Genomic DNA, 12,152 nt, shown 5'->3' with positions numbered 1-12,152 from the left:
AATCTGCAGCAACTTGAGACCCACCTTTTGATTCAGCAACCAATCTGCAGCAATTTGAGACCCACCTGTTCCTTCAACAACCAATCTGCAGCAAATTGAGACCCACCTGTTCCTTCAACAACCAATCTGCAGAAACTTGAGACCCACCTGTTCTGTCAACAACCAATCTGCAGAAACTTGATACCCACCTGTTCCTTCAACAACCAATCTGCAGCAACTTGAGACCCACCTGTTCCTTCAACAACCAATCTGCAAAAACTTGAGACCCACCTGTTCTTTCAAAAAACAATCTGTAGAAACTGGATACCCACCTGTTCCTTCAACAACCAATATGCAGCAAATTGAGACCCACCTGTTCCTTCAACAACCAATCTGCAGAAACTTGAGAACCGCCTGTTCCTTCAACAACCAATCTGCAGCAACTTAAGACCCACCTGTTCCTTCAACAACCGATCTGCATCAACTTGTGACCCACCCGTTCTTTCAACAACCAATCTGCAGAAACATGAGACCCACCTGTCCCTTCAGCAACCAATCTGCAGCAACTTGAGACCCGCCTGTTCCTTCAACAACCAATCTGCAGAATCTTGAGACCCACCTGTTGCTTCAGCAACCAATCTGCAGCAAATTGAGACCCACCTGTTCCTTGAACAACCAATCTGCAGGAGCTTGAGACCCGTCTGTTCCTTCAAAAACCAATCTGCAGCAAATTGAGACCCACCTGTTCCTTCAACAACCGATCTGCAGCAACGTGTGACCCATCCGTTCTTTCAACAACCAATCTGCAGAAACTCGAGACCCACCTGTTCCTTCAACAACCAATCTGCAGCAACTTGAGACCCACCTGTTGCTTCAGCAACCAATCTGCAGCAAATTGAGACCCACCTGTTCTTTCAACAACCAATCTACAGCAACTTGAGACCCACATGTTCCTTCAACAACCAATCTACAGCAACGTGAGATGCACCTGTTCCTTCAACAACCAATCTGCAGGAACTTGAGACCCACCTGTTCCTTCAACAACCAATCTGCAGCAACCTGAGACCCACTGTTTCTTCAACAACCAATCTGCAGGAGCTTGAGACCTGTCTGTTCCTTCAACAACCAATCTGCAGCACCTTGAGATCCACCTGTACCTTCAACAACCAATCTGCAGAAACTTGAGACCCGCCTGTTCCTTCAACAACCAATCTGCAGCAACTTGAGACCCACCTGTTCCTTCAACAACCGATCTGCAGCAACTTGAGACCCACCCGTTCTTTCAACAACCGATCTGCAGAAACTAGAGACCCACCTGTTCTTTCAACAACCAATCTGCAGCAACTTGAGACGCACCTGTTCCTCCAGCAACCAATCTGCAGCAACTTAAGACCCACCTGTTCCTTGAACAACCAATCTGCAGCAACTTGTGACCCATCCGTTCTTTCAACAACCAATCTGCAGAAACTCGAGACCCACCTGTTCCTTCAACAACCGATCTGCAGCAACTTGAGACCCACCTGTTGCTTCAGCAACCAATCTGCAGCAAATTGAGACCCACCTGTTTCTTGAACAACCAATGTACAGCAAATTGTGACCCACCTGTTCTTTCAACAACCAATCTGCAGCAACTTGAGACCCACCTGTTCTTTCAACAACCAATCTACAGCAACTTGAGACCCACATGTTCCTTCAACAACCAATCTACAGCAACGTGAGACGCACCTGTTCCTTCAACAACCAATCTGCAGGAACTTGAGACCCACCTGTTCCTTCAACAACCAATCTGCAGCAACCTGAGACCCACTGTTTCTTCAACAACCAATCTGCAGGAGCTTGAGACCTGTCTGTTCCTTCAACAACCAATCTGCAGCACCTTGAGATCCACCTGTACCTTCAACAACCAATCTACAGCAAATTGTGACCCGCCTGTTCCTTCAACAACCAATCTGCAGCAACTTGAGACCCACCTGTTCCTTCAACAACCGATATGCAGCAACTTGAGACCCACCCGTTCTTTCAACAACCGATCTGCAGAAACTAGAGACCCACCTGTTCTTTCAACAACCAATCTGCAGCAACTTGAGACCCACCTGTTCCTCCAGCAACCAATCTGCAGCAACTTAAGACCCACCTGTTCCTTGAACAACCAATCTGCAGAAACTTGAGACCCACCTGTTCCTTCAACAACCAATCTGCAGCAACTTGAGACCCACCTGTTCCTTCAACAACCAATCTACAGCAACTTGAGACCCACCTGTTCCTTCAAAAACCAATCTACAGCAACGTGAGACCCACCTGTTCCTTCAACAACCAATCTGCAGGAACTTGAGACCTGTCTGTTCCTTCAACAACCAATCTACAGCAACTTGAGGCCCACCTGTTCCTTCAACAACCAATCTACAGAAGCTTGAGACTTGTCTGTTCGTTCAACAACCGATCTGCAGCAACTTGAGACCCGCCTGTTCCTTCAACAACCAATCTGCAGCAACTCGAGACCCACCTGTTCCTTCAACAACCGATCTGCAGCAAATTGAGACCCACCTGTTTCTTGAACAACAAATCTGCAGCAACTTGAGACGTGCCAGTTCCTTCAACAAACAATCTGCAGGAACTTGATACCCACCTGTTCCTTCAACAACCAATCTGCAGCAACTTGAGACCCATCTGTTCCTTCAACAACCAATCTGCAAAAACTTGAGACCCACCTGTTCTTTCAAAAACCAATCTGCAGAAACTGGATACCCACCTGTTCCTTCAACAACCAATCTGTAGCAATTTGAGACCCACCTGTTCCTTCAACAACCAATCTGCAGCAAATTGAGACCCACCTGTTCCTTCAACAACCAATCTACAGCAACGTGAGACCCACCTGTTCCTTCAACAACCAATCTGCAGCAACTTGAGACCCACCTGTTCCTTCAACAACCAATCTGCAGCAACCTGAGACCCACCTGTTCCTTTAACAACCAATCTGCAGAAACTTGAGACCCACCTGTTCTTTCAACAACCAATCTGCAGCAACTTGAGACCCACCTGTTCCTTCAACAACCAATCTGCAGCAAATTGAGACCCACCTGTTCCTTCAACAACCAATCTGCAGCAACTTGAGACCCACCTGTTCCTTCAACACCAATCTACAGGAGCTTGAGACCTGTCTGTTCCTTCAAAAACCAATCTGCAGCAACTTGAGACCCACCTGTTCCTTCAACAACCAATCTGCAGAAACTTGAGACCCGCCTGTTCCTTCAACAACCAATCTGCAGCAACTTGAGACCCACCTGTTCCTTCAACAACCGATCTGCATCAACTTGTGACCCACCCGTTCTTTCAACAACCAATCTGCAGAAACATGAGACCCACCTGTCCCTTTAGCAACCAATCTGCAGCAACTTGAGACCGGCCTGTTCCTTCAACAACCAATCTGCAGAAACTTGTGACCCACCCGTTCTTTCAACAACCAATCTGCAGAAACATGAGACCCACCTGTTGCTTCAGCAACCAATCTGCAGCAAATTGAGACCCACCTGTTCCTTGAACAACCAATCTACAGCAACTTGTGACCCGCCTTTTCCTTCAACAACCAATCTGCAGCAACTTGAGACCCACCTGTTCTTTCAACAACCAATCTACAGCGGTTCATAGACATAATTTCGAATACAAAATATTCGAAAGTCAAAAAGTCGAAAAAAAAATGTCGAAAAAAAAAATGTCGAATTTTTTTTTAATGACGTTTTTTTTCGAAATGGGGGGGTTCCCCCTCAACCCCCCTTTTTTTTATTTTTACCTATTTTTTTCACAGAAACTAGAGCCAAAAAAAAAATGTCGAAAAAAAAAAACAATTCGACATTTTTTTTTCGACATTTTTGATTCGACTTTTTTTACTTTCGAAATTATGTTTTCGAAATTATGACTGGACACCATCTACAGCAACTTGAGACCCACCTGTTCCTTCAACAACCAATCTGCAGGAACTTGAGACCCACCTGTTCCTTCAACAACCAATCTGCAGCAACTTGAGACCCACCCATTCTTTCAACAACCAATCTGCAGAAACATGAGACCCACCTGTCCCTTTAGCAACCAATCTGCAGCAACTTGAGACCCGCCTGTTCCTTCAACAACCAATCTGCAGAAACTTGAGACCCACCTGTTGCTTCAGCAACCAATCTGCAGCAAATTGAGACCCACCTGTTCCTTAAACAACCAATCTGCAGGAGCTTGAGATCCGTCTGTTCCTTCAACAACCAATCTGCAGCAAATTGAGACCCACCTGTCCCTTCAGCAACCAATCTGCAGCAACTTGAGACCCACCTGTTGCTTCAGCAACCAATCTGCAGCAAATTGAGACCCACCTGTTTCTTGAACAACCAATGTACAGCAAATTGTGACCCACCTGTTCCTTCAACAACCAATCTGCAGCAACTTGAGACCCACCTGTTCTTTCAACAACCAATCTACAGCAACTTGAGACCCACATGTTCCTTCAACAACCAATCTACAGCAACGTGAGATGCACCTGTTCCTTCAACAACCAATCTGCAGGAACTTGAGACCCACCTGTTCCTTCAACAACCAATCTGCAGCAACTTGAGACCCACCTGTTTCTTCAACAACCAATCTGCAGGAGCTTGAGACCTATCTGTTCCTTCAACAACCAATCTGCAGCACCTTGAGATCCACCTGTACCTTCAACAACCATTCTACAGCAAATTGTGACCCGCCTGTTCCTTCAACAACCAATCTACAGCAACTTGAGACCCACCTGTTCCTTCAAAAACCAATCTACAGCAACGTGAGACCCGTCTGTTCCTTCAACAACCGATCTGCAGCAACTTGAGACCCGCCTGTTCCTTCAACAACCAATCTGCAGCAACTCGAGACCCACCTGTTCCTTCAACAACCGTTCTGCAGCAAATTGAGACCCACCTGTTTCTTGAACAACAAATCTACAGCAAATTGTGACCCGCCTGTTCCTTCAACAACCAATCTGCAGCAACTTGAGACCCACCTCTTCTTTCAACAACCAATCTACAGCAACTTGAGACCCACATGTTCCTTCAACAACCAATCTACAGCAACGTGAGACCCACCTGTTCCTTCAACAACCAATCTGCAGCAACTTGAGACCCACCTGTTCCTTCAACAACCAATCTGCAGCAACTTGAGACCCACCTGTTCCTTCAACAACCAATCTGCAGAAGCTTGAGACTTGTCTGTTCGTTCAACAACCGATCTGCAGCAACTTGAGACCCGCCTGTTCCTTCAACAACCAATCTGCAGCAACTTGAGACCCACCTGTTCCTTCAACAACCGATCTGCAGCAAATTGAGACCCACCTGTTTCTTGAACAACAAATCTACAGCAAATTGTGACCCGCCTGTTCCTTCAACAACCAATCTGCAGCAACTTGAGACCCACCTCTTCTTTCAACAACCAATCTACAGCAACTTGAGACCCACATGTTCCTTCAACAACCAATCTACAGCAATGTGAGACCCACCTGTTCCTTCAACAACCAATCTGCAGGAACTTGAGACCCACCTGTTCCTTCAACAACCAATCTGCAGCAACTTGAGACCCACCTGTTCCTTCAACAACCAATCTGCAGAAACTTGAGACCCGCCTGTTCCTTCAACAACCAATCTGCAGCAACTTGAGACCCACCTGTTCCTTCAACAACCGATCTGCAGCAACTTGAGACCCACCTGTTCTTTCAACAACCAATCTGCAGAAACTTGAGACCCACCTGTCCCTTCAGCAACCAATCTGCAGCAACTCGAGACCCACCTGTCCCTTCAGCAACCAATCTGCAGCAACTTGAGATCCACCTGTTCCTTCAACAACCGATCTGCAGCAACTTGAGACCCACCTGTTCCTTCAACAACCAATCTACAGCAACTTGAGACCCACCTGTTCCTTCAACAACCAATCTACAGCAACTTGAGACCAACCTGTTCCTTCAAAAACCAATCTACAGCAACGTGAGACCCACCTGTTCCTTCAACAACCAATCTACAGCAACTTGAGACCCACCTGTTCCGTCAAAAACCGATCTGCAGCAACTTGAGACCCACCTGTTCTTTCAACAACCAATCTGCAGAAACTTGAGACCCACCTGTCCCTTCAGCAACCAATCTGCAGCAACTTGAGACCCACCTGTTCCTTCAACAACCGATCTGCAGCAACTTGAGACCCTCCTGTTCTTTCAACAACCAATCTCCAGAAACTTGAGACCCACCTGTCCCTTCAGCAACCGATCTGCAGCAACTTGAGACCCACCTGTTCCTTCAGCAACCAATCTGCAGCAACTTGGGACCCATCTGTTCTTTCAACAACGAATCTGCAGCAACTTGAGACCCACCTGTTCCTCCAGCAACCAATCTGCAGCAAATTAAGACCCACCTGTTCCTTGAACAACCAATCTGCAGAAACTTGAGACCCACCTGTTCCTTCAACAACCAATCTGCAGCAACTTGAGACCCACCTGTTCCTTCAACAATAAATCTACAGCAACTTGAGACCCACCTGTTCCTTCAAAAACCAATCTACAGCAACGTGAGACCCACCTGTTCCTTCAACAACCAATCTGCAGGAACTTGAGACCCGTCTGTTCCTTCAACACCCAATTTGCAGCAACTCGAGACCCACCTGTTCCTTCAACAACCGATCTGCAGCAAATTGAGACCCACCTGTTTCTTGAACACCAAATCTACAGAAAATTGTGACCCGCCTGTTCCTTCAAAAACCAATCTGCAGCAACTTGAGACCCACCTCTTCTTTCAACAACCAATCTACAGCAACTTGAGACCCACATGTTCCTTCAACAACCAATCTACAGCAACGTGAGACCCACCTGTTCCTTCAACAACCAATCTGCAGAAGCTTGAGACTTGTCTGTTTATTCAACAACCGATCTGCAGCAACTTGAGACCCGCCTGTTCCTTCAACAACCAATCTGCAGCAACTCGAGACCCACCTGTTCCTTCAACAACCGATCTGCAGCAAATTGAGACCCACCTGTTTCTTGAACAACAAATCTACAGCAAATTGTGACCCGCCTGTTCCTTCAACAACCAATCTGCAGCAACTTGAGACCCACCTCTTCTTTCAACAACCAATCTACAGCAACTTGAGACCCACATGTTCCTTCAACAACCAATCTACAGCAACGTGAGACCCACCTGTTCCTTCAACAACCAATCTGCAGGAACTTGAGACCCATCTGTTCCTTCAACAACCAATCTGCAGCAACTTGAGACCCACCTGTTCCTTCAACAACCAATCTGCAGAAACTTGAGACCCGCCTGTTCCTTCAACAACCAATCTGCAGCAACTGGAGACCCACCTGTTCCTTCAACAACCGATCTGCAGCAACTTGAGACCCATCTGTTCTTTCAACAACCAATCTGCAGAAACTTGAGACCCACCTGTCCCTTCAGCAACCAATCTGCAGCAACTTGAGACCCACTGTTCCTTCAACAACCAATCTGCAGCAACTTGAGACCCACCTGTTCCTTCAACAACCAATCTGCATCAACTTGAGACCCACCTGTTCCTTCAACAACCAATCTGCAGAAGCTTGAGACTTGTCTGTTCCTTCAACAACCAATCTGCAGCAACTCGAGACCAACCTGTTCCTTCAACAACCGATCTGCAGCAACTTGAGTCCCACCTGTTGCTTCAGCAACCAATCTGCAGCAAATTGAGACCCGTCTGTTTCTTGAACAACCAATCTACAGCAAATTGTGACCCGCTCGTTCCTTCAACAACCAATCTGCAGCAACTTGAGTCCCACCTGTTACTTCAGCAACCAATCTGCAGCAAATTGAGACCCGCCTGTTTCTTGAACAACCAATCTACAGCAAATTGTGACCCGCCTGTTCCTTCAACAACCAATCTGCAGCAACTTGAGACCCACCTGCTCTTTCAACAACCAATCTACAGCAACTTGAGACCCACATGTTCCTTCAACAACCAATCTACAGCAACGTGAGACCCACCTGTTCCTTCAACAAGCAATCTGCAGGAACTTGAGACCTGTCTGCTCCTTCAACAACCAATCTGCAGCAACTTGAGACCCACCTGTTCCTTCAACAACCAATCTGCATCAACTTGAGACCCATCTGTTCCTTCAACAACCAATCTGCAGAAGCTTGAGACTTGTCTGTTCCTTCAACAACCAATCTGCAGCAACTTGAGACCCGCCTGTTCCTTCAACAACCAATCTGCAGCAACTCGAGACCCACCTGTTCCTTCAACAACCGATCTGCAGCAACTTGAGTCCCACCTGTTGCTTCAGCAACCAATCTGCAGCAAATTGAGACCCGCCTGTTTCTTGAACAACCAATCTACAGCAAATTGTGACCCGCTCGTTCCTTCAACAACCAAGCTGCAGGAACTTGAGACCCAACTGTTCCTTCAACAACCAATCTGCAGCAACTTGAGACCCACCTGTTGCTTCAGCAACCAATGTGCAGCAAATTGAGACCCGCCTGTTTCTTGAACAACCAATCTACAGCAAATTGTGACCCGCTCGTTCCTTCAACAACCAATCTGCAGCAACTTGAGTCCCACCTGTTACTTCAGCAACCAATCTGCAGCAAATTGAGACCCGCCTGTTTCTTGAACAACCAATCTACAGCAAATTGTGACCCGCCTGTTCCTTCAACAACCAATCTGCAGCAACTTGAGACCCACCTGCTCTTTCAACAACCAATCTACAGCAACTTGAGACCCACATGTTCCTTCAACAACCAATCTACAGCAACGTGAGACCCACCTGTTCCTTCAACAAGCAATCTGCAGGAACTTGAGACCTGTCTGATCCTTCAACAACCAATCTGCAGCAACTTGAGACCCACCTGTTCCTTCAACAACCAATCTGCATCAACTTGAGACCCACCTGTTCCTTCAACAACCAATCTGCAGAAGCTTGAGACTTGTCTGTTCCTTCAACAACCAATCTGCAGCAACTTGAGACCCGCCTGTTCCTTCAACAACCAATCTGCAGCAACTCGAGACCCACCTGTTCCTTCAACAACCAATCTGCAGGAGCTTGAGACCCGTCTGTTCCTTCAGCAACCAATCTGCAACAACTTGAGACCCACCTGTTCCTTCAACAACCAATCTGCAGAAACTTGAGACCCGCCTGTTCCTTCAACAACCAATCTGCAGCAACTTGAGACCCACCTGTTCCTTCAACAACCGATCTGCAGCAACTTGAGACCCACCTGTTCTTTCAACAACCAAGCTGCAGAAACTTGAGACCCACCTGTCCCTTCAGCAACCAATCTGCAGCAACTTGAGACCCACCTGTCCCTTCAGCAACCAATCTGCAGCAACTTGAGACCCACCTGCTCTTTCAACAACCGATCTGCAGCAACTTGAGACCCACCCGTTCTTTCAACAACCGATCTGCAGAAACTAGAGACCCACCTGTTCTTTCAACAACCAATCTGCAGCAACTTGAGACGCACCTGTTCCTCCAGCAACCAATCTGCAGCAACTTAAGACCCACCTGTTCCTTGAACAACCAATCTGCAGCAACTTGTGACCCATCCGTTCTTTCAACAACCAATCTGCAGAAACTCGAGACCCACCTGTTCCTTCAACAACCAATCTTCAGCAACCTGAGACCCACCTGTTCCTTTAACAACCAATCTGCAGAAACTTGATACCCACCTGTTCTTTCAACAACCAATCTGCAGCAACTTGAGACCCACCTGTTCCTTCAACAACCAATCTGCAGCAAATTGAGACCCACCTGTTCCTTTAACTACCAATCTGCAGCAACTTGAGACCCACCTGCTCCTTTAACAACCATTCTGCAGAAACTTCAGACCCACCTGTTCTTTCAACAACCATTCTGCAGCAACCTGAGACCCACCTGTTCCTTCACCAACCAATCTGCAGCAACTTGAGACCCACCTGTTCCTTCAACACCAATCTGCAGGAGCTTGAGACCTGTCTGTTCCTTCAAAAACCAATCTGCAGCAACTTGAGACCCACCTGTTCCTTCAACAACCAATCTGCAGAAACTTGAGACCCGCCTGTTCCTTCAACAACCAATCTGCAGCAACTTGAGACCCACCTGTTCCTTCAACAACCGATCTGCATCAACTTGTGACCCACCCGTTCTTTCGACAACCAATCTGCAGAAACATGAGACTCACCTGTCCCTTTAGCAACCAATCTGCAGCAACTTGAGACCCGCCTGTTCCTTCAACAACCAATCTGCAGAAACTTGAGACCCATCTGTTGCTTCAGCAACCAATCTGCAGAAACTTGAGACCCATCTGTTGCTTCAGCAACCAATCTGCAGCAAATTGAGACCCACCTGTTCCTTGAACAACCAATCTACAGCAACTTGTGACCCACCTTTTCCTTCAACAACCAATCTGCAGCAACTTGAGACCCACCTGTTCTTTCAACAACCAATCTACAGCAACTTGAGACCCACCTGTTCCTTCAACAACCAATCTGCAGGAACTTGAGACCCACCTGTTCCTTCAACAACCAATCTGCAGCAACTTGAGACCCACCTGTTCCTTCAACAACCAATCTGCAGCAACATGAGACCCACCTGTTCCTTAAACAACCAATCTGCAGGAGCTTGAGATCCGTCTGTTCCTTCAACAACCAATCTGCAGCAAATGGAGACTCACCTGTTCCTTCAACAACTGATCTGCAGCAACTTGTGACCCATCTGTTCTTTCAACAACCAATCTGCAGAAACCTGAGACCCACCTGTCCCTTCAGCAACCAATCTGCAGCAACTTGAGACCCACCTTTTGATTCAGCAACCAATCTGCAGCAATTTGAGACCCACCTGTTCCTTCAACAACCAATCTGCAGCAAATTGAGACCCACCTGTTCCTTCAACAACCAATCTGCAGAAACTTGAGACCCACCTGTTCTGTCAACAACCAATCTGCAGAAACTTGAGACCCACCTGTTCCTTCAACAACCAATCTGCAAAAACTTGAGACCCACCTGTTATTTCAACAACCAATCTGCAGAAACTTGATACCCACCTGTTCCTTCAACAACCAATCTGCAGCAACTTGAGACCCACCTGTTCCTTCAACAACCAATCTGCAAAAACTTGAGACCCACCTGTTCTTTCAAAAAACAATCTGTAGAAACTGGATACCCACCTGTTCCTTCAACAACCAATCTGTAGCAACTTGAGACCCACCTGTTCCTTCAACAACCAATATGCAGCAAATTGAGACCCACCTGTTCCTTCAACAACCAATCTGCAGAAACTTGAGAACCGCCTGTTCCTTCAACAACCAATCTGCAGCAACTTAAGACCCACCTGTTCCTTCAACAACCGATCTGCATCAACTTGTGACCCACCCGTTCTTTCAACAACCAATCTGCAGAAACATGAGACCCACCTGTCCCTTCAGCAACCAATCTGCAGCAACTTGAGACCCGCCTGTTCCTTCAACAACCAATCTGCAGCAAATTGAGACCCACCTGTTCTTTCAACAACCAATCTACAGCAACTTGAGACCCACCTGTTCCTTCAACAACCAATCTGCAGGAACTTGAGACCCACCTGTTCCCTCAACAACCAATCTGCAGGAGCTTGAGACCCGTCTGTTCCTTCAAAAACCAATCTGCAGCAAATTGAGACCCACCTGTTCCTTCAACAACCGATCTGCAGCAACGTGTGACCCATCCGTTCTTTCAACAACCAATCTGCAGAAACTCGAGACCCACCTGTTCCTTCAACAACCGATCTGCAGCAAATTGAGACCCACCTGTTCTTTCAACAACTAATCTACAGCAACTTGAGACCCACATGTTCCTTCAACAACCAATCTACAGCAACGTGAGACGCACCTGTTCCTTCAACAACCAATCTGCAGCAAATTGAGACCCACCTGTTCCTTCAACAACCAATCTGCAGAAACTTGAGAACCGCCTGTTCCTTCAACAACCAATCTGCAGCAACTTAAGTCCCACCTGTTGCTTCAGCAACCAATCTGCAGCAAATTGAGACCCGTCTGTTTCTTGAACAACCAATCTACAGCAAATTGTGACCCGCTCGTTCCTTCAACAACCAATCTGCAGCAACTTGAGTCCCACCTGTTACTTCAGCAACCAATCTGCAGCAAATTGAGACCCGCCTGTTTCTTGAACAACCAATCTACAGCAAA

This window comes from Ambystoma mexicanum, chromosome 13, assembly GCF_040938575.1.
Source record: "Ambystoma mexicanum isolate Mex_15411 chromosome 13, UKY_AmexF1_1, whole genome shotgun sequence".
NCBI lineage: Eukaryota > Metazoa > Chordata > Amphibia > Caudata > Ambystomatidae > Ambystoma > Ambystoma mexicanum.
The sequence above is the reverse complement of the archived record's forward strand: the minus strand, read 5'-3'. Positions refer to the sequence as shown.